The 24,280-nt window shown below is 43.2% G+C and overlaps 1 protein-coding gene and 1 pseudogene across 1 annotated transcript in view; one reads left to right on the top strand and one right to left on the bottom strand.

Moving 5' to 3' along the window:
• JAZF1 (JAZF zinc finger 1) overlaps positions 1 to 24,280 on the bottom strand; it is a 331,623-nt gene that overhangs the window by 289,355 nt on the left and 17,988 nt on the right. The window lies entirely within an intron of this gene.
• On the top strand, positions 21,443 to 23,915 carry LOC115303961 (annotated as a pseudogene).

Below are 24,280 nucleotides of genomic sequence, written 5' to 3'. Positions count from 1 at the left end.
TTATGATGATAATAATTATTAGATTATTTTAAGGTTATATAAGATACTCTATAGCATTACAATTACTATATTACATTATTATGATAAAAAAAGGTTGGGAAAATATCAAACAATGGATTTTTATAAATATCGCAAATACAAGCATGTGAAACCACTAAATTCAAGTTGTTTACAAAAGGAGCCATACAAGTGAGATTTAACTATAATTTGAACTGTTACAACTTTTGAATGGTTGTAGGAAATATTAAATGTTTTACCACACGAAGAACTTTATAGCCACGAATATAGAGTAGCACATGTGAAACTCATTCTCGGCACGTAGGTTTAGGAAGCTCTCAGTTAGGTTATGTTATCCCAGCTTCTAATTTGAGGTGGAACAAAAATTCACAGCCTCAGAAGATGCAGCCACAGCATGTATCCTGTTCCAGTGAAATCCTAAGCCAAATGTTAAATAGAAAGTTGAGCTAGACACAACTTGGAGACATGTGACTTCGAGAAAAGTTTAAGTTAACGAACTAGATGAACAAGCAGTTCCCACATAGGCTGAAAACCAGATAAGAAGCTTTAAGAAAAGAAAAAAAAATTTTTTTTTAAGGCTCAGCTTTCTGAGCTTTCGAGGTGGAGTCAAAGAACTCACCCTATGTTCTTTAGGTACACAGAGATGGAATGCCAGAAAATTCCTGTAAGGTGTTGGTAAGAGGCCAACACTCCTCAAAGCAGGCCAGTTCCCTAAGTAAAAAGGCTGTATTTAGAATCATGTCAAGCTAATGCCAACAAGAATTCTATTTGACTTTTATGTTGTTATACTATCTACAGTCCCAAGATCAAACTGGACTTTTTCAACAAAGCATGCTTTAAGAACTGGAGGCTTTGTTATAATTAGGCACAGACCAAGGTTCTGCGATGCCCCGGGCTTTGCTGTTCCTTGCTTAGAAAGTCCCTCCCAATACTTGTGTGTGTTGCTAACTCATCCATATCCTTCAAGTTCCAGTTCAAGGCTGTCTATTTCCCTGGCTAAGCCTTCCCTGACTCCCTCAGGTATGGCTTCTTCCTGTTACACCTTGAACACATACACCTTCCTTAGGGCAAGGGTCTTACTGGATTGTAAATTCTGGCCAGCGTGTCTGTCTCCCCATTACAGGTAGAGACCACATCCTCTGGTGATGATATTCCACTGACCACACAGAACTAGGTGTATAATATGCTTAGTTACCTACTGAAGGAACTAATGAATGGACGAACTCTTTCTTCGGCCCTCTAACAATGACTAAAGTATCTCTCTGCATCCATGAGAAGAAACATTACTTGTGTCCAGTCTTGGGAACTGCAGACAGATCCTTTAAGTACAAGAAAAAAATGATACCATCCATAAAAGGAAACTACTATGGTATGTTCTCATCAATGCGGCTAGAGTGGCCCTTTAAAAACATAAGCCAGGTCTTATTTATTATTTTATTATCTGGCTTTCCCACTAAAATGTAAGCTCCAGAAAGGCAAAGTCAATGTCATTCACTGCTCAATCCCCCTCAGACCTAAAGAGTACCTGGAGAAGGTGCTCTGTAAAAGAAAAGTATTGAATGAAGGAAAGCATAACTACATAAACCAACAAATAAACCTCTGAAGATAAACGGGAGGACTAAGAGAAGGGAAAGAACTTGGAACAGATTCTGCAGGCTAAGCATGTTTACAAATTGCTTTATAATCACTAATTAGCTTTTCTAAACCACATCCCCTCCGATGCAGGCTGTACGATCCTCCCAATTTTGAGATAAGGGAATTCAAACCCAAGGTCACCCAGCAAACTAGCTTCAAGTTCCATGCTTAGCCGCTAGCTGGTAATAAGAACAAGATTAAAGATACTGCTGATTTGTAAAAGGCTGAAATATTAGAGGAAATAAAACAGCTGAAGGCATGGGACCAAGAACGATTTGCACATATTCTCAGCACACTGCATCAAAAGAAAAACAGACTGTTCTGTCTGGAATTGTGGTTCTCAGTGTGTGTACACTGCATTATTCAGTCATCAATTTCCACGGCCGTGAGAGGCAGACATTTGCAGGAAACAATGGGAGTTGCAGTGTCGCTCCCAAGTCTCAGGCCCAGCCTGCCAATCAGCAGTGACACCACTCCATCACCGGGTGTCTGGGGCTCCTTCTCACCAGGGCCTGTACAAGCTCTTTACAGAGGGTGGACAGGAAGGAGACAGGAGAATAAAACACCTACTTCAAAGGGGAAAAAAAAGAAAGAAAGAAAGAAAGAAAGAAAAAGAAAAAGAAGAAAAGAGTTAAACAACAGGATCACATCAAAAATAAATACATATAATCACAGTTGAATCACAGTATAATCATCTCGAGAAAATATGCTCATTTATATTACAAATGAGACTCTAAGTTACCCCCCAAATAAAGGAAAAAGGACAGATGGATAAAGAGTCCTAATCTATTTCTGGTTCTTTTTAAATCAAAATTAAATTTACTACAAAATTACACTGGCTTTCCCAGCATTCTTACTCAATTCCAAGAAGGGAGCGTAAAATATAAATTCTGAAAAAACCTAGAAATTAATTTTGGTTGACCTTTTTCAATTTACTTCTTATTTAGCTTGGGAAATGAGACCAATCTCCTCTCTTCTGATGTAAAAATTATGTTCCACTGTAACACACAAAACACACTCAACACTGTGAGGACGGCCGCCATTGCTGAGTCTGCACTGAACAGGGAACGAAGGAACCGAGAGCATTACAAGAGCCCCCAACGTTAATCTTCTTTAAGCCGAATCCACGTTTCCAGCAAGTAGGAAGATCAAGGGAAAGGTAACGGAAATGTCGACAGCATCGTGAAGTGTCCGAGACCAGCCTCAAGCGCACGATCTTTGCTTCTTCAGATACTGAAGGTCTGACACTCTGAGGTCATGTTTCCCCCAATACTGAAAGCACACACCGGAGCACATATACCGAAAAGGAGACAAGGAAAATCCAAAGCTGAGAATAAATTGTACCCTGACCCCGCAGCTCCCTCACTTAAACCCATCCTTCAGTAATGGGAGGAAGCATTTTAAACATTTAGCACAGGAGGGAGCTTGCCGACACCCAACAAACGTCAACAATACTGAAAATGGTTTGGGAATAATTCATCTTCAAAGGAGCACAAAAAGTGAATTGAAGCTCTCTCCATATCAACTTTTTTAAACAGCTTTATCGAGATAGAATAGAATTTGTACAAAATAGGGGTGCCTGGGTGGCTCAGTCGGTTAAGCGTCTGACTTCGGCTCAGGTCGTGATCTCACAGTTCATGAGTTTGAGCCCCGCATCAGGCTCTACGCTGACCACTCAGAGCCTGGAGCTTGCTTCTGATTCTGTTTCTCCCTGTCTCTCTGCCCCTCTCCCTACCCTCTCAGAAATAAGTATTAAAACAAAATTAAAAAAAAAAAAGAATTTGTACAAAAATAAAATTGATCCATTTTTAAGTATACAGTTTGATGATTTGGGGCAAATATACACAGTTCTGTAAACTACAGTAAAGAAAGAGAACATTTGCATCATCCCAAAAAACTTCCTGGTGCCTATTTTGCAGTCAAAATACACCCTACCTCCTTCCTAGGCCCCAGGCAATCACTGATCTGTTTTCTGCCCTGTTGTTTTGCCTTTTCTAGAATGTCATATAAATAGAATCACACAGTATATCACACTGTGTCTGGATTTTTTCACTTAGCCTGATGGTTTTGCTATTCAGGCAGATTGTAGTGTGGATCTGCAGTCTGTTCCTTTTTATTGCTGAGTAGTATTCTGTTACTTTGTGTCACTTGTGCAATCTTCCTAGAAGCCCCAAAAGAAACCCTGTCCTAACACTCCAAATGCTATTTCTTCACTTTCCTTGATTTTGTCCTCCAAAGAAATGTCAGCATGAGCTTTGGGCAGTCACTTGACTCCACTCTGGAGGGCCATGTGGGCAAGTCAACAAGAATTTAAGCAACTGACTACATAAGCTGAGGAAAAGAAGCCAGATGATGAGACGCCAACATTCTGATGAGACGTCTTATCTGTAAAAGATTAGACCAACACCACACGTTAGAGCAGACCATTCCCCCACTTATCGACTGATCAGTATTTCTCCATTGTAGGGAATACTGATTCCGCCGACGGACTGCCACCTGTCCACTGTGAGGGTACACAGTGACCGCCAGGGTGCTTGATGTGGGATATTCAGATGTTTTGCATGAATGAATTTTCAGATAACTGAAATTTATCTTATTAAGTGCCGTTAAGTACTAATTAAATACTAAAAAGGTACTAATTCCATGCCTTATTAAATAGAGTCTACTGAACATAAACGTTTACTTGATGATATAGAATCATCATTACATACAGTCTGACTACTGTGCTGAGCTCTTACACAGAGATGTTCTCAGGGGTTACCAAGTTTGGCAGACTTCTGTCTTCCTATTTGAAATGCCCCAAGACAAATGTCTTTTTTTTTTTTAAGTTTATTTATTTATTTATTTAGAGAGAGAGAGACATGGGAGGGGCGTGGGAGGGGGGAAGAGAGAATTCCAAGCAGTTTCCACACTGCCAGAGTAGAGCCTGACATGGGGTTCAGACTCACAAACCATGAGATCTTGACCTGAGACAAAACTAAGAGTCGGACGCTTAACCAACTCGGGAGCCACCCAGGCACCTTGACAGTTGCCTTGTTTTTTTTACATTTTTTTATTTTTGAGAGACAGAGCACAAGGCGGGGAGAGGCAGAGAGAGGAGACACAGAATCCGAAACAGGATCCAGGTTGTCAGCACAGAGCCTGATGCAGGGCTTGAACCTGGGAACCATGAGATCATGACCTGAGCCAAAATCACAGGCTCAACCAACTTAGCCATCCAGGCACCCCTGCAGTTGTCATTTTTAAAAAGAAGTTTCCATCTTCTTCTAATAATGTTACTGGGCTCTCCTGATACTATTACTATGTTCTTGCTGCTAACCTACTATTACTTTCCCTTAAAAATTAATCACAAAACATTTCCATGACTCAGAAGGTTAGAGCATAAGTATCCAAATACCCTCCAACTTAGAAACTGTTCACAGTTGATATATTTCTTTCAGATCATTTTTCTTCTATGAGTAATATATATATATATATATATATACATTCCAAAAACAGTTTGGCTACCTTCCAAGGCATTTGAAAAATAGAAAAAAGAAATCATTCACCATTTACTATCTTAAAACAGTCTTTACAATCTGGTGAATTTCCTTTTTTTTTTTCTTCCAACTGGTTTTTCCCAAATATTTGGGAGGACCTATGTAATCTGGAATATAACCACAGCTTATCAAATGTGTTTCTTCAATTTGTGACATAACCACCATTTTTTAGAGGCTGCATTGTAGAACAAGTGAATGTGCCAGCTACAGAACCAGGCCTATCTCATTACTCATTTAGGGTATTTCCAATTCCCTGCTATGATGCATAGACTTCAGAGAACATTTTGTGCATAAAATCTAACTTCCTGACTTTTATTTTTATATTTATTTATTTTAATTGTTTTTTTATATTTTTTATTTATTTTTGAGAGACAGACAGAAACAGCACAATCAGGGAGCGATCAGAGAGAGAGGGAGGTACAGAATCAGAAGCAGGCTCCAGGCTCTGAGCTGTAAGCACAGAGCCCAATGCAGGGCTCAAACCCACAAATGTGAGATCGTGACCTGAGCCGAAGCCTGATGCTTAACTGACTGAGCCACCCAGGCGCCCCATATATTTATTTATTTTTGAGAGACAGAGAGAGACAGAGCATGAACAGGTGAGAGACAGAGACAGAGGGAGACACAGAATCCAAAGCAGGCTCCAGGCTCTGAGCTAACTGTCCACACAGAGCCCGACGCGGGGCTCAAACCCACAAACGGTAAGATCATGACCTGAGCCGAAGTTGGATGCTCAACCGACTGAACCACCCAGGTGCCTCTAACTTCCTGACTTTAAAAAAATTTTTTTCCTTTAAATGTTTTATTTATTTTTGGGAAAGAGAGAGAATGAGTGGGAGAGGGGCAGAGAGAGAGAGAGAGAGAGAGAGAGAGAGAGAGAGAGACAGGGAATCTGAAGGAGGGTCCAGGTTGGGGCTCAAACTCAGGAACTGTGAGATCACGACCTGAGAGCCTAAGTCGAAGTCAAACACTTGAGTGAGCCACTCGGGTGCCCCCTAACTTCCTGACGTTTAGTCTCAGGAAGCATATCTGACCGTTATATGGCTTGAGAGTGACTCTTTCATATCACCAGAGTGAAGTCTCAGAAATGGTCTCACTCATTCACACACCCATTCACCTATTCATTCTTTTTCAAAAAACACATACCAAGTTCCTACTTGATGTTAGAGATGGTTTTTTGGTATCAGTTAAAGAGAGTAAGATGTGGCCCCCTGCCCTGCCTGGGCTCACTGGCTGTGGGGACAAACTCACTGCACTCAAACAGTCAGAGAGCAACAAAGGCACAGAGCACGAGTCACAGAGTTGCTGCTCAGCTGCACTGTACGCATGATACATGAACTTCAGAGTCTGTGGGAGGGAAACCTCCCTCGGCTAACGCGCTCAGAGAGGGGCAGGTGAGGGGCCCGAAGGACTGGCACGCTGGCCCCGCCCATGTACGCCGGCTCATTGTGCTATACTGTTTGGATCATAATGAAAAGGGGATATCCAAAGCTTTTCTCCTAATCCAAAGTCATGCAGAGCAAAACTGAGAACATGTTTTCTCTTGGCATACTAATCACAGTCACTGCCATTTGTGGTGAAGGAGTCAAGGCTGTTCTCGGGGTATGGGGAGCCCTCACACAGGAGCTGGGCTGTGTTGCATATGATGAGCCTCCGCTCCCCAGTGCGCGCACGCTGTCCTATTTTGGCCACCTGAACCAGACAACTATATTCCCTGTCTTGCTCTGTCCACAATTACATGAAAAAAAATTATTTTTCCCTTAATGCCTCATCGGACTGAAATAAGGCCAAAGAGGTGTGTTGCCAAGGTCATGAAAAACGTCCTTGGAGAAGAAAGGGCAGTGGGTCATCTATTTTTTTTCTCTGAAGGTCAAATGTGAACAGACAGGCTCAAAGGTCCCTACCCCACCCAAGTCTCTCAGAAATATGGGGCCTTGTCCTTGTGGTCTATTGCAAGTCCCCCTCATTGTTTTTTAGTGTAAGAAATAGGGAGAAGGAGCACTTGGCTGGCTCCAGTTGGAGGAGCGTGTGACTCTTGATCTCAGGGTCGTGAGTTCGAGCCCCACACTGGGTATAGAGATTACTTAAATAAATAAATGTTAAAAAAGAAAAAAAGAAATAGGAAGAAGAATCTAGTTGCTACTTGGTAAGAGTGGAAATAAAGAAGTAATGGGAAACCCCGAACCTGTGGGTTTAAATAAATTCCCACACAAGCAACACTTTTTCTTCGATTTGAGTCAATTGGAAAGAAAAAGTTCAGGGGCACCTGGCTGGCTCAGTCAGTAGAGTGGATGACTCTTACTCTTGGGATCGTGAGTTTGAGCCATATGTTGGGTATAAACATTACCTATAAAAAATAAAATAAATCCCTTATTTGTTCATAGAGAGAGAAGGAGAGACAGTATGAGCAGGGTAGGGGGGCAGAGGGAGAGAGAGAGAGAGAGAGAGAATCTTAAGCAGGCTTCACACTCCGTGCAGAGCCCAAAGTAGAACTCAGTACCATGACCCTGGGATCATGACCTGAGCTGAAATCAAGAGTTGGACCAACTGAGCCACGTAGGCATCCCTAAAATAAGATATTTTTAAAAGGAAAAGAAAACAGAAGAAAAGAAAAAGCTTGCTTACCTTTAAATCTGTGATGTGCCTCAACACATATATTTGCTACAGCATCTGATATGGCAATGAGCTAAATAATAGCTACATAATTCACTATTCTTTGCTGTCAGCTTGTTTTCTTCCCACTGTCGATTTTATTTCATTGTCTTCCCCCCCATGTTCCTCCTCCGATACAATAAACACACTGATTGTAAAAGTCCAAATGTTGTCTGGAAAAGCACCTTCTGGTAGCACCATCAACAGTAACTGCAGAGCAAACAGACTGTCCATGTGGTCAAAGGCCATGTGTCAGACCACTGTGCCTTCCCTGTGCCTTTGCCAGGAGCCCTGCCATGAACGTTTCCTAGATCCTTCAGGAAGGGTCTTCAGCTTCCTCAAGGATCATCTAGGCTCTTCCAGAAAGCAAGGAATTGAGTAAGCAGAATGAGTGTTACACCACGAGGAGATGATCACCCCATCTGGCAAAACGGCAGGTCTGGAAACTTTAGAGGGTGGTGTTTGCGGGGACCCTAGCAGAATTTCCATCCTGTCAAAGGGTGGGCGAGCACCCCATGGAAAGTAAGTGAGGTGAGCAAAGACAGGCAGGCCCAGCTGAGGAGAGGAACTACCAGCAATCTGGCCCAGAGTTGCTCCCAGACTTGGATTTCACAAAGCAGGACTTTAAAAACAAGTAATGTGACAATGAAGAGTCCAGAGAGAACGCTATCTACTACTGTCATCTTCATTTTGTAAAAGAAACAAGGGTTTAGGGCACATTCTTGCTAAAGTGCATCATCTCAGGATAAAGAACACAAATGACACACTTAACCTGAAGTGCTAGAATCACTGCATTTTTTCTCATTTTGCTGCAGACCCATGGAAATGGGTGTCATGAGCTGGCACGGGTCTACACATTGGGGTGAGATTATACAGAAGAGCTCAGGATGGGCTTTTCCCCGATCAGGCAAATAAGCCGTCTCCAGGTTCAGATGGAGAGAGAAGAGGAGGCACCAGGTAGGGTCAGGAAGGAGGCTTGTGGGACTATAACGGCACATGCTTCTCTTGCCATGAGCCCCCCGTGGGCTGGTGCGTGAGGTATACTCAGAAACTAGTTTAAATCACAGTACGTAGATTCAATATAAGGAACCATTAAAAAGTTCATGTACAAAGAATTTGTACTAGAAGTAAACTGTTTAAATTTAAATAGTAAGGTTAATGGAAAAGCCATGATGTAAATCATACATAATAATTTAACACATCATGTAAACAAAGAAAGACTGAAAGGAAATACTTCCAAATGTTAACAGCAATAGCCCTGGGAGAGGACATTATGAATGTCCTTCTATGTCTTCTAAATCTTCCATAATTCATGTTCATATTTTTCTGTGTTTCCTTCATTTTCTACAATACTGCTAAAGCCAGAGGATAAAATATTTTTACTTTTGTAACTTTGAGGGTCAAAACTTAATTTTTTAACAACTCTGCATTTTGAAATTGTTATAATCTTGCCACAGTTCAGTAAAGGTTTTGGAACAATACTCGTTACTGGTAAAAAAACAAAACAAAACAAAATTGCAGCTCATGTTGACATATACTTACTAATTATTTTTCTTTCTCTTTTAGAATATCTATCACATTATCATTTTACTTATAGATTTCTCAAAACAAATCATCAGGCTCATGTCAGTATGAAGTTTCATTCTGACATGAAGTAGGAGTTTCAATTTGACTTAATTATTTTATCACAGAGGTGAAATCTAGCCAGATCCGTTGATTAATCAGATGTTCTCTTACACATAAAAAAGGCTACAGGTCAACTAATGATCAGTAGGCTTAAAAGGATATGAATTAGCTTTGATGAATTCATGACAAGGTTGTCATGTCGGATTTTCCCACATTTGGCCACATCTCTCCAACAATTTTACTAAGATTCAACCAAATACCTAAAAGTTCTATATTTAGTATAAGGTCCCAAAATTATGAACCCCTCAAATTGGCTTGCTTTATTACTCATAAAACTTTGAGTCTCATTCCTGGAATAAATTGGTCCTCTGACCCACAGATAACCCATCTACCAGTTACCCTACTACGCTACCTTAGCACATCTTTTTCTCTCCCAAGTTTCACTGCTAATTCTTTTTAAATGCTCTATGCATGTAATAGTCTATGCAAGACATTGTATTAGTTCCTTCTACCTCCCACTGACTCAGAGAGGGGGGTAAGAAATCAAAGGCCACATAAGTAAAATAAATATTGATACAGTCTTCCTTTATAACAGAAAGATGAAGATAAATTCTACTCAGAAAACATAAGAATAACAAAAATACATGTGGCAAGTTAATGAAGAACAATAGTTAAGCAAGCAGTGACCGGAGAAGGGATGATGTATACAAGAAAAGGATCTGGAAAGTCAAAGGTGTGAAAAGGGGAGACAGTGAGAAAAAGGACACTGAGGAAGCACAATAGACACACAGATAAAGAAATACAGGCACACAAAGATGACTGGAATAATTTCAGAACAAGCATGACAATGTTTTGTAAATCTATGTTGCATTTTCACAACCACAGGAACAGAGCCATACAGGTAGATCGAAGCAGAATTTTTCAACTTTATCCATCATATAAATGTTGAGCTATGGCTAATCTCCAACTTCTAGAGGCCAATTTCCAGTTTATGACAATCTTCCCTTTGATTCAGAAGCAAAGACAGCGAAAAATGCTTGGGCAGAGAACAGCCTGGGATTGTCTCCAACCAAAGGACACAGCCTGGGATTGCCAGGCCACCAGTCCCACCCCCACTCCCCAGTGTAACAAAAGAGAAGGAAAACTGACCTACTGCACCAGCCATAGCTCCCTGTCTCCACTTCCCTCTCCCATGTTCACAGCACTAGTCCCTGGGAGCCAAATGCAGCCCGGTCTTCCCAGACCCCTTCCCACTCTGCAGGCACAGTCACTGGTGTGGAAACCACCACCCTTCACCTTCAGACTTCCCTCTTCCTACTAAACCCTGTTCAAAGGTCACCTTTAAGTTTGGCCTTCTTCCAGTGACTACCCCTCACCCATGCCCCAGCCCCTCCCACTCTCCTCCACAGCAGCCCTGTGAGCAGTGTGGGGCCACCAAGAATGCCCAAAGAGACCTTGGGATGCTCATCTTTGAGCATAGTTCCCAACAACTCAATTAAATGGAAGCACTGGTCTCTTCTGTAAACAAATTGGGCCCAGACTAAAAGCATCCCTCGTACATTATTAAGAAAAATAAAAAGATAACAATGTGGTTTTTTTTAAGTTTCTTTTTCTAAACTCTGCATTCAGATCATGATCTAAAAAGGAAAGAAAAAAAAGAAAGAAGGGACTTTAATTTTCCTGTTGGGAAATTGTCATTATTAACATCCAGATTAGAGCTTTTTGGGGTGGGGAGAAAGATTGTTAATGATAGATGAAGATACCAGGAAACTCCAGCTAAGGCAAACCTGGCCCTCCGGAATCTCCAGCCTTCACCATCAGCGGCAGCCATACTGACAAAAAATCTATTCCCACTTCCCTGACAGGCCTCCTCATATGCAGAGCTGTGTTCTCTTCACCAAGCTAAGCATTTTAACGATAGGACTCTTCTCACTCAAGCTTCCTTGAGCCTTCATTTCCTGACTGCCCTTCTCTAGAGACCTATTTCACTGAATGTGACAACTAGAATTGATGTGGTTTAGCAATGACCACAGTGGAGTGACCACTCACCAAAGCCAGGATGTAATACCTCTATTAAGTGGGCTTTCAGAGGCCTGAAACGATGTGGGCTCAGGCTGAGTTTCTGAGGAACTGAAAGCCCAGAATGTTTTTTTGCACAGCATAAATCTTTTCTTGCCACTCCCCCCCCCACCTACCTCCCCCCATATTCCCCCTGGAACAATCAACATGAGCATCTAAAAGAAGTTCCCATCAAAACTTGACTACGAAAAATCCAAGGAGACCGGTGAGAAATGCTGAGAATTCTGAGCATCCGGTCTTTTCACAATGGGATGAGGGAAGTATATGGATGACAGCGCCCACCACAGGCTTCTAAGGTTTGGGGCTTTGTCACCCTGCTTGAATTCCTCCACCCATGAGGATATCTAGCTTGTATAAGGGAGAATCTGCAAAGCACAGATGAGTTTTTGCTGCAGTCCCACAACCAGAGCTACCCAACGACAGAGTGGACCAGAATGGACCTGAAAAGAATTAATGCGCCCTTAATGATCATAATGTTTAAGCAGAGCAGTGGCCCATCTGTCAGCATTCTAACAGAAGAAATCTTGCATGGGAGAAGCCTGAGCACTCTAATGACCGCTCCAGTCCTTAAAGTTTGATAATTACACAGCCTCTTCAAGATCCCTGAGCAAACTTAACCTGATTTCCAACACTCCGGTACCCTGGAGTAAGTGTAGGACTCAAACATTCACTCAACAATCAACCAACTGCCCAAACCACATTTACTGAGTATCTCCCAGATGTCTGTTGTTGTCTATACAGGTGAAAATAGATCCCATTCACGATCCCTATCCAAGTCCATCCTTTATTATTCTGCTTGTACCTTTTTAGTCTACCACTGAGCACCTTCAGGATGTCAATGATAATATTAAACCATTACTTATGATCTGCCATTCCTACCTTTCATTTATTAATTATGATACTTAATAATCTATCAATTTCAAAATTTCCATAACACCAATGACTACAAACATATTCATCTTCTCACTAAGGTGAAACGTACATACTGAAATTTTTTTAAATGGCATTCCTATGACAGAAAAGAATGGCTATTCTCCCCAAAGAAAATTATGTTCAAAACAGACATAACATACTAGGGAGAGCAAGAGCCAAAACATTCAAAAAAAGAAAGAGCTCAGAAGCAGATACAGTAATCTATTTGCAACTGCTGTCTGCTCTCGATCATGAAAACTAAAAATAAAATTGGCCTGTGGTTTACTAAATTTGGTTGCAAGTGCTTTTCCCACCAAACCACTCTGCAATCACATTAATCACTAATAAAAGTGACTGGGAGGGGGATGGAAGGGAGGCTATAGTAAAAATATACTGCATACTTTCTGGAATGGATGATGAAACAGAAATCACTTCTTGTCTCAACTATTTTAGCACCTTCTCATTTTACTCAATTTCAGATCTATTAAAGGGACTGGGCAGTTGGGCAGAATACCAGGAGAACTCATTTTGAGAGAAGATTAAAACCCGCCCCAGTAATGAACTGTCTTCAGTTACTGTACACATCAGTCAAGCCAAATAATTCATTCTGGGTTTAACTCATTCTGTAGGGCTCTGGAATAATGCATCACTTTTCGGATAGAGGTGCAAGGCCATTAATTATCAAAATAGGCTGCCACAGACTCTTCGTGCTTCCCCTACAAAGTGTCTTTTAGTTTTGAGGCAAGAGGAGAAACTCAGATAGGAAATGAGCAATTTGGGAACCTCTTACAGCTCTCTGGCCCACAGTAAATAACCCTTTCTTCCTCTTTCAATCAGCAAAAGGTCTGAACACAGAAAGCAGGGCCTGGCCATTCGTGGCCATGCAGCAATTAGAAGCCCCACCCAAATTCTGAATTATCGCACTGAGAAGTGACCCAGGTGAAGGAGACCAGGAGAGAGCGCCACATGCAGGTGGTGACAGCCCAGGAGGCGTGTTGTGTGCATGTGTGCTGGGTGTAGAACCGCAGAAGCACAAACACAAGCTTTAGAGACTGTGCTCCATGGCAATAAAGAATAGGGTCCCTAGAACCCAACTACCTGGATTCAAATTCTCACCCTGCTCCCTACTGGGCCAAAGACCTTGTGCATGACAACTTGGCAATGCCTCAGCTTTTTGCTCTGCGAAGTGACCACATGGGTACCTACCTCCTAGGGTGGCTGGGAGGTTATACAGGCTACTGCAGGTAAGGCTCACAGTATAGTACCTAGCACATACTGATATACCCTGGCTAGACACAGTGTTCATTCAACCCACACGGTCAGTCACTCTAGCACACTGGCGCTTAAGAGCTATGCAACCATGTGCTTGAATACCAAATCACCTAGATTGTTCTGCCACAGCCATCACTACTTAACCAAGTCTTGTTGTGAAAGGTTCTCTTGGCCTTGTTTCCTCTTACAGGCATCAAGTGTCTGTTTTCCCCAGCATCTGAAAGTCACTGGGTCAAGGCCATCAAGGCCTCTTTTCACACAGAGCAATCAGTCAAAGACTGAGAAGGCTCTGTGTGGTGGTGGTATGGTGGTCGCCTGGCCAATTTCATGGGGAGTCACTTCGTGGCTTTGGCAGAGTCTGCTACTGTCTGCTGGAATAAATCTGGAGCCAAAATATGATGTGTCTATTTTGACTTGTGTACATTTTCTGAGTACAAGAGACTATTGATAAGGAATCTAAGTAAGAGGGAAAACTGTTGATTCCCCCTGAAAGCACAAAATGTTCATTCACTGAAGGGAGGTAGGCCATTTGCTCGTTATAATTATGGATTACGGCTACATCTTTGGTTTCCAGATGCTAAAACACAAATTTCTGGGTCCCACCACCATCGTTTCTTCATTAGTAGATCTGGGGCAGGAGGGTAGATACAATGTGTACATTTCCACTATAGTCCCATCAGTAGATACTGATGCTGCTACTTTGGGGACCACACTTTGAGAACCACTGCATCACAGGTAGGAATAGCTCCCCAGCTGTAGAAAGTGATGTTCAGGTCCTAGGACGGAGCACCCTACCAAGCAAAGGAGTTATTCTCATCAGATCATTGTTGAATGAATGTATGGGTGAAACAGGCCCATGAATAAGTCCTCTTCCATCAATACATTCCCCGTATTTTGTTCATATCAATGCTACTGAACACTATATATAAATCAAGATGGCCTATCAGTATCCTTCAACCAACCAGTGGATTTTAAAAACAGAAAAAAGACTGTAGCATGCATGCACACACACACCGTGATGATTTACTAAATGCACCTCAACATCTACAGTCTCCTTCCTTTTAATGAGAGAAGTTCCAGAGTTTTCACTGGGCAAATGGTTGCCTGCTTGCAAACTACATTTCTCTATGTCCCCAAAGCCATGTGTGCCCCATGATGACAAGTTCCTCTTCCCCTAGGCTGAGGAGGAGACAAGGTGAGAGGAAGCCAGCTTCAACTTAGAGTCTAGGACCCCACTCTAAAGCAGAGGTTGACAAACTTCTACAAAGGGCCAGACAGCACAGTTTTTGGCTTTGTGGGCCATCTGGTCTCTGTCGCAACTATTCAACTCTGCCATGGTAGCACAAAAGCAACCACCACAAACAAGATGAAAATAAATGAGTATGGCTGTGTTCCAATAAAACTTTATTTATGGAAATAAAATTTGAGTTGCATATAATTTTCACATGTTAAAAAACTTTTTCCCAACCATTTAAAACTGTAAAAACCATTCTTAGTATGTGAGCCACACAAAAACAGAGTACAGGCCAAATTCAGCCCATGGGTCATAATTTGCCAACCATGCCCTAGAGGATGATGGAGCAACAGTAGAGAAAGAAGTTGTCCTTAAAGAGCCTCATGGAGCAGAGGTCCTGTCCACCCAAACCACAACCTACTTCTGTTAACAACACAGGAAGAAGCTCTTATCTCCTTTTGAGTGGTTGTGTTTCGGGGTGCCTGCTAAGAAAGCATAGCAGGTAACTACAGACCAGGCAGCTACATATACGAACTCACGTTTTGGTGTGAGGGAGCCTGAGATCCTAGGACTGTACAAAATGAACAAAAGTTAAAGAAATGGAAGAGGAGTCCTTTTCTTAAAATCCTTGATGTAAGCTTAAACTCCATGTTTCTTGATAACCTTCTAAGACAGCAGAGCTGAAAGGAATAAACGTCTATCTCGGTTGCCATACATAGCAGAGATCACCTGATGACTACTCTCTCCTCATAACTTTTTTTAAATGTTTTTATTTATTTTTGAGAGAGAGAGAGAGTGTGAGCAGGGGAGCGTCAGAGAGAGAAGGAGTCACAGGATCAGAAGACAGGTTCCAGGCTCTGAGCTGTCAGCACAGAGCCCAACGCAGGGCTCGAACCCACAAACAGTGAGATCGCGACCTGAGCCAAAGTCGGACGCTCAACTGACTGAGCCACCCAGGCACCCCTCCTTGTTACTTCCTAACAGAACCCTGGACAATGTATCCTGCAGAAGAATTACACTTCTTAGCCTCCTCAAGCTTAGTTGGGAGTGGGGATCCTGGGCCTATGCGAAAGAAAGCCACGCTGAATACATGCATGTGCACGTGCAACACACACTTCGTGCATGTGCATAAACACACACACACACACACACACACTGCCCAGGCCCTCCCCAAAACCAGAGCTCATGAGGGACCAAGAAGGGGTAAACGGGACTCTCTCTTCCCATTCAGGTCAATAGGCTACCTCCCATTGGGAGCCAATGTAATGGATGGGGCTTCCCAGAAAGCCCTTTTGTCCTTCCTCTAAGCCTGGAAATCAGGAGCCTTAAGTAGGAGCACTGGAACCATGAGGTAAAGAGGGAGACAATGGTAAGGATCTCAGGAAGCATGAACATCCTTGGGTCACTGAAGAAGAGCAACAAGCGAAATCCAGAATTCTTTTACCTGAGCTACTGTGGTCAGGTGGCCCCAAACTGAATCCTACTGGCACAACTAAATAAAGATAACACCTGCATCAGTACGGTGCACATCTCAGAGAGAGAAGATCCTCAGCTTAAAGAAGCAACAATTACGGGATCAAGATGATGTCTTGCAAGGGGATTCTGGGAAAGCCAGTTTTGCCTGCGGGCACAGTCACCACGGGTTTATCCTGACCCTGTTATACCTCCGAGCTGGTGCTCTGTCACTGACTGCAGCTGGGCATCCAGTCAGACGTGGCCTCGGACTGGGCCTAGTGACGTCACACATTCGAAGAGACGTCAAAGAACCTGACTCCTCATTCCGGCTCTCCACTAATAGCCAACAGCCAGTCAGGTGGCGAGCTTCCTGGTGTACCAACCTGGGCTCTGGGCTTAGGAAACAACAGTGAGCTTGACTGAGTCTCTCCTGACACAAAGAGCTCACGTCCTGGTGCAGGAGACAGAGAACAGATGGACAAACAAATCACAAGTAATAGGATTCTGACAGAGGCCAGTCCTAAATAGATATAACTGGGTAACGTGACATCATGAGGTGGAAGTGATGGCCGCTCAGTTGGCTGCGGTGGAGAGAAAGCTGTTGAGCAGACGCCTGAAGGATAAGGAGCCCGTCAAGGGGGGTGGGCAGGGGTGGGGGTGGTGAGCCTTGCGAGCCACCACAGGGTGTTTGGACTTTCTCTTGCTGCAGTGGGGAGGCCGGTGAACAAAAGCAGCAGATGTGATTGACATTTTCAAAAGATTAGTCTTGCTGCTTGCTGCAGAAGACCAGCTCAGGCTGAGGGGTGAAGGAACTGACCTGGAGGCAGGGAGACCAGTGAGGAGGCCGCAGCAGATGAGGGTCCCCATCATCAGGCTCCTCATCAAATGCAGCAAGGACCAGGTCCGCTAACTGCACCGCACCCTTCCTAGTGTATTATCCCGGACACGGCGGGCAGACTGGAGTCTAGTGTGTCAGATGTCACTCCTATGCCTAAACAATTTCTAAAACCTTTTACCCAGTGTTTAGCCCTGCTATTCTGCATTCATAAGAACACAATATATTAGGGGTTTAAAAGTTATTTTAGGGCTCCTGGATGGCTCAGTTGGTTGAGTATCTGACTTCAGCTCAGGTCATGATCCTGTGGTCTGTGAGTTCAAGCCCTGTGTCAGACTCTGTGCTGACAGCTTGGAGCCCGGAACTTGCTTCAGATTCTGTGTGTGTGTGTGTGTCTCTTTCTGCCCCTCCCTGCACAAAAAAAATAAATATTAAAAAAATTTTAAGTTTTTTAGCTTAGACTGTGATCTTTTAAAAGCAGCTACTTCAGGGGCGCCTAGGTGGCTCAGTTGGATAAGCACCCAACCTCGGCTCAGGTCATGATGTCACACTTTGTGAGTTCAAGCCCCACATGGGGCTCTGTGTTGACAGCTCAGAACCTGGAGCCTCCTTTAGATTCTGTGTCTCCCACTCTCTCTGCCCCTCCCCTGCTCATGCTCTTTCTGTCTCTCAACAATAAATAAAGATGTTAAAAAAATTTAAAAAACAAAACATTATAGGAACTGAACCCCCACTACCATTCTCTATCTGCTCATCCTGCTTTACTTCTCTTACCAGCACTTACCACTACCTAACATGACACATTGTGTTGTTGCTGCTTATCTGGGTTCCCAATCTAGGCGTAGTCTCCACGAGAGGAGAGAGTCGAGTGTGTGTTCACCACTGTCCTTAGCTCTCGGAGCAGTGCAGGCACACTGGTGGTGGGAAAAGTAGGCTGCTGGCTTATGTGTCCTCTAAGGTTCCTCTTGCTATGAAGTTCTGTGATTCTAAGATGCGCTTAATAGCACTGTTAGCCACAAAGCATCATTTGTGATCCATCCCAGGATGCCATTCCTTGCATTCCAAAAGCATCTCATGAGAAGGTGGCCTTATTTATGATCCATGCCCCCAAGGCCCAGCTGTTTCAGGAAGCCTTTGGTGTATTCATCAAAGCAGTTCCACCATCAGAAACTTCAGTGTAACAGTGGATGATGAAGAGCCTACAGGATTTCTGAAATGATCAGCAAGATACAGACCTTTTCTGACTTACACTCAGCTTCAAATGGTCAAGAGGGACGTGGTATGGCTTCTTGGCCTTTTGGCTAAGATCAAGGGAAGAGGGAGGTACTGAACTGTTCAGTAGGAGTCTTTCTTAAAAAAGTTCTTGAGTTGTCTGTATACAGCAACATGCATGGGATCACAGCATCTTTAGACCTGAGGAAACCCTCAGAAAGCATACGTACCTGCTGTAGAGTGCAGCTCCGGATCTCGAAGTCCGAGTTTGAATGCTGGCTATTTTCAGTGAGTCACAGGGGCAAGTTATTTACCCACTCGGTAGCTCATCTGTCTCATCTGTAAACTGTGAATCATGCTAGGTACACCCTATGGGTGAATTAACTCATGGAAAGCACTGAGGACCATAGTAATGCCTTGTGCATGGTAGGCATTCAACAAATATTAGCCAGTATCACTATTAATTAGCCTTTTGGTCTTCACATTTTTTCAACTTGAAAAATCTTTTCATTTAAGAAAAGTTGACCCCAGAGGTGCCTGGCTGGCTCAGTCAGAAGAGTGTGTGACTCTGATCTTGGGCTTGTGAGTTCAAGCCCCATGTTGGATGTAGACATTACTTAAATTAAAAAAAATTCTTTTAATTAAAAAAAGGAAAGTTAACCCTAAATCCCTGTATAGAAGGGATTCAAACTACTATGCAGTTCTATGGAAATCCTAGAGCCCCAAGGACTCTTGGGGAACCACTGATTAAGCTCAATATAAATATTTCTAAGAAACGACTATTCGAGGTTGACGTGGCTGGTCAAAGTCCCACTAGAACTCCAATTTCAACTACTGACCCCTCTAGCGCCATGTTACCCAGTGCCTCCTTGTTATCAAAGGTACAGAATGTATGTGCTAATGGGACTTCCCCCACCATCAGTGGAATGAGGGTTCATGGGTGACATGCAGAAACCAGAGTGCAGAAAAAGTACAACTGACCTTCACAGTGAATCATGGAAGTTCACCATGGCCCACAGTGCAAAGCAGAGAATCCCTGTATGGAATCCCTAACTGAAGGTCATACAGCCTCTGCCTTGAATATTTCCAGAGAACCCACTGCTTTCCCTGCTGGCCTTTGCTACGGACTAGCTACAGCAGCCAGAATTACAAGCGGTGTCTAGCTATCTTTTATTCCTGAGGACTCCAGCATTCCCAAGGCAGTATGGTGAAGGCCTTGGAGTTAAGCAGGCCTGGCTATATAATCTTGACAGTTACTTACCCTCCTTAAGGTTTAAGGTCTTGACCTATAAATACAGATAATAATAGAATCCCTCTCCTGACCTTCCTGAGAGAGTCAAATGAGAGAATACATTCAATTGCGTTTAATACTCCATAGTTGGATTCAATAGTCCTATAGTTGGAGCTAAATATACTACAAATCCTATTAATTATTACTATAGCCACCCACTTTTCCCCTATTCAACTACTAGAGTATATATTAGCTATCGAATAAAAACAAAATTCTCAAAAGCAAACTTACTTGTTGGTCCGGTGGGGGGATCTTCCTAGCTAGCTGTCCACCCAAATTGGGCCCTCCCATACTCTACAGTAATAAATTATCATTAGGACTTCCTGGGAGCCTCGGCAGCTACATGTGGCCATGCAATTAAGTTCTCACCAATGGAACAGGAGTGGAATGACAGGTGACCCTTGAAAGCCTTGGCCATAACACATCGTATGTGCAATCCTCCACACTCTTTTCATTTCCCCCAAGATGAATACAAAGGTTCATCCTCAGGGAAGAACCCTAGGGAACTCAGCCTTTGTAATACAAAACAGGAGTAGACTTTGGGAGGGCAGAGAAATAAAATGGAATGAATCAGAAGCCCTGAATGACTCCATGGAGCAGAGTGGCCTGTCCACCCTAGATCCTTATGTGAAAGAGAAACAAACTTCTTGGACCTTTGACCCATGTGATGTAGGTTATGTTGGGCCTGTTTGTCATAATAGCTGAGTCTTTAATCCTAGCAGGACCACTCCTTGGGAGAAATGACTTAGATCAGAAAATTTTGTAATACTTTTGAACAAGCTGATGATAAAATCACAGCCACAATCTGAGAGCCAACTCAGGAGTCAGGACAGGCATTAGAATATTAGAACAAAATAGTTTTTAAATGCCCTTTACGTCTGGTAGACACACCAGGAAGATTGGCCTGCATACTGTTTTCAGCTCCTCGGAGGTAACAAAGACGCTCAGCTTCATTAAGTGTATATATAGAAAGTGTCTATAGAAGTGTCTGATTAAAGGGGAAGCATGAAATGAACTCAAAACCTTTAAATTCCTATGGCTTCAAAAGCATTTCCAGGCAAAATGTGAAAGTGAACAAAAAAAGGATGACTAATTCTGTTTTTAGGAACAATCTAATCTGGTCCTTGGAGCTGAAGGCTTCACAGTAGAGGATACTTGTCTGGATACAATTCAGTGGGTATCAGTTTCCACTCCTACATCATAAACTCAGGGCTATTGCAGAATGGGGACGCAGAGACGAAACACAGAGCCATGAATCATGCCTTTTAGAGGCTCACCATCTAGTGAGGAGAAACAGAAATGCTGAAATAACAATAACAAAATGCTATCTGTAGTAGCTGTTACACGGGGTGGATAAGAAGAAAGCATTACAGTCTCAGCGCGTTATTTATTAAATGTTTAACACACACCAGATACTGTGCTCCGACTTGCCACTCATAACAGCCTTATATCACAGACACCACATTTCTCATTTTGCAAATGAGAAAATTCTCCTTTAATAAGTTTCTCAAAGTCACAGAGCAGCCCAACCAGGACCTGGGGGTGTCACCACTCCCTCAGTCACCAGGAGGTGTGACGTACGGTGGAGGGAAAGGAGGTTTCCAACCGGCAGGTCAGCCGTTTTCTGTCCCCTGGGACACTGGCTCAGAACTGGGGCAAGAGGAAGGTCCCAAGATCCAGCCATGAGGGAGTCTCAAAGCTTCTCTGAAGCTCCCAGTGCTGGGAAAGGGCCTCATAGGTAGGGTCCCCAACCTTCCCAGCCTTGCCAAACAGCTCAGGAACTTGTTAGACGGGCCCATGGGGCCACCCAAACCAAAGTCTTTGGATTCTTACATAATCACAGAATGGAAAAGGTTCCCCCCTAACCAGAGAAGGAGATTCCTCTGTTTTTTTGTGCCTCAGGAGAAATCATTTAGAGTCACAAGCTCTATCAACTGAGCCAGCAAGGTACCCCTATTTTTATTTTAAGACTTAATTTCCCTGTGTAAAATGCTTATCCATTCCTTTTTTTAAAATTTTTTTTTGAGAGAGCGCACACATATGCACATGTGCATGCAAGTTGGGGAGGGGCAGAGAGAGACAAAGGATCCAAAGCAGGCTCTGCACTGACAGCAGGGGGACCGACGCATGGCTTGATCCCCATGAACTGTGAGATCATGACCAGAGCCAAAGTCTGAGGCTTAAATGACTGGGCCACTCAGGTGCTCCAATGCTTGATTTGTCCCAGTGTATGGCTCTCACATTTTCTGGGAAGGTGCAGGGACAGCAATCTCATGTTTGTACAGCATTAAAATCACTTCAGGGGAAATTTCTATCTCTGTGTGAAATTTCAAATCCTTTTGGATTTTTTCTATTTCTTTTATCTTTTTGCATTTTTAAATGTTTATTTATTGATTTTGAGAGAGAACATGCATGCAAATGGGGGAGGGGCAGAGAGAGAGAATCCCAAGCAGGCTCTGCACTATCAGCCTGGAGCCCGATGCAGGGCTCTATCTCGGGAACCCTGAGATCATGACCTGAGCTGAAAACAAGAGTTGGACACTTAACTGACTGAGCCACCCAGGCACCCACGGATTTTTTTCTATTTCTAATAAACGACATCTGTGGTAATGGATTACTGATTACTCACATTTCTACCCCTTCCTTGCTCTATCAAGTCTGTGCATGGCCACATGACTTGAATTGGCTAAAGGAATGTTATGGGCATAACATGATAGAGGTCTTTATTTACTTACTTATTTTTCTGATGGCATAATTTTATTTTATTATTTTTTAATATAACTGATTGTCCAACTGGCTAACATACAGTATATAAAGTGTGCTCTTGGTTTTGGGCGTAGACTCCTGGGGGTTGTCATTTACACACATGCTCATCCCAACACGTGCCCTCGTCAGTGCCCATCACCCATTTTCCCCCCTCTCCCACACCCCCATCAGCCCTCAGTTTGTTCTCTATATTTAAGAGCCCCTCTGGTTTGCCTCCCTCTCTGTTTGCCTCCCATGGTTTTCTGTTAAGTTTCTCAAGACCCACATACGAGTGAAAACATAAGATATCTGTCTTTCTCTGACTGACTTATTCCACTCAGCCTAATCCCTTCTGGTTCTCTTGATGGAGGCCTCTAAATAAGCCCCCATGGTTTGGTGTGGCACATGTGCCACCATGAGGAAAACATGCCCATAGCAGCTGCTCCCCCTTCAGCCAGGTCTCTGCAATGATGAACACATGTCAGCTAACTTGGGCCCAACCTGGAGCGGATCAGCGGACCGGCAGCCTGAAGCAGAACCACTCAGCTGAATCACTTTGCAGACCAGACAGCATGGGAATAATTGCTTACTGTGAGAGCCACTGAGTTTCAGGGTCGTTTGTTATGCTGCATTATTGTGGCAGCAGCTGACCAATGGCGGCATCACTTTCTATCAACTGGAAAGGCTAAATCCCAGGTACACATCTGTGGATTTCTGGGTAATGCATGCTCTTTTTCTCTTGGACTGCACAGGCATCCTGTCACCCAAAACACGCCATTTCTCAATTACTTACACAAAGATCCTGGCAGGTTAGAATGTAGAGGACGGGCCTTTTGGCGTTCGGCTCAGAGGAGGCGACGGTGCAACAGTCTTCAGTCGTCCCGAATCTGGGTTCATCTGACACCAACGCCTCCACCATGCCGCCTAAGTTCGACTCCAAAGAGAGCAGACCCCAACAAGATCAAAGTCCTATACCTAAGGGGCACCAGCGGCGAAGTCGGTGCCATGTCTGCCCTGGGTCTGTCTCCACAAAAGGTTGGTGATGACATCATCAAGGCAACCAGTGATTGGAAGGGTCTGAGGATTACAGTGAAAATGACCATGCAGAACAGACGGGCCCAACTTAAAGTGGAACCTTCTGCCTCTGCCCTGATTACCAAAGCCCTCAAAGAACCGCGGAGAGACAGAAAGAAGCAGAAAAACATTAAGCACAGTGGAAATACCACTTTTCATGAGATTGTCAACAGTGCCCGACAGATGCAGCACCAATCATTAGCCAGAGAACTCTCTGGGACCATTAAAGAGATTCTGGGGACCGCCCAGTCTGTGGGCTGCAGTGTTGATGGCCACCACCCTCATGACATCATAGGTGACATCAACAGTGGTGCAGTGGAATGCCCAGCTAGTTAAGAACTACAAAGGACAACATTTTAATAAAGGATCATTCTGACAACTAAAAAGAAAAAAAAAGAATGTAGAGGACGGGTTCATAGACCCTCAATAAAAACAAGAGCTCGTTTGGACAGTGAAATGTTTATGCTAACATCTCCCCATATGACACAGACGTAGGAAACCAGGATCTATCTTTCACGGAAGAGATACATAAAATACTAAAATTTCAGAGTGAAAAGAGTACTGATGGTAAAATAATATCTTCAGGCTCATGGTCTCTCTAATCTCCCTCAGCAATTCTTCCGTTCTTTCTGTCAATGTTTTAAGTTACTATTGTCAAGACCATTGTCAAAAAAAAAAAAAAAAGACCATTGTCTTGTCTC

The sequence above is a fragment of the Suricata suricatta genome, chromosome 2 (assembly GCF_006229205.1).
Source record: "Suricata suricatta isolate VVHF042 chromosome 2, meerkat_22Aug2017_6uvM2_HiC, whole genome shotgun sequence".
Classification (NCBI taxonomy): Eukaryota; Metazoa; Chordata; class Mammalia; order Carnivora; family Herpestidae; genus Suricata; species Suricata suricatta.
The sequence above is the reverse complement of the archived record's forward strand: the minus strand, read 5'-3'. Positions and strand labels throughout refer to the sequence as shown.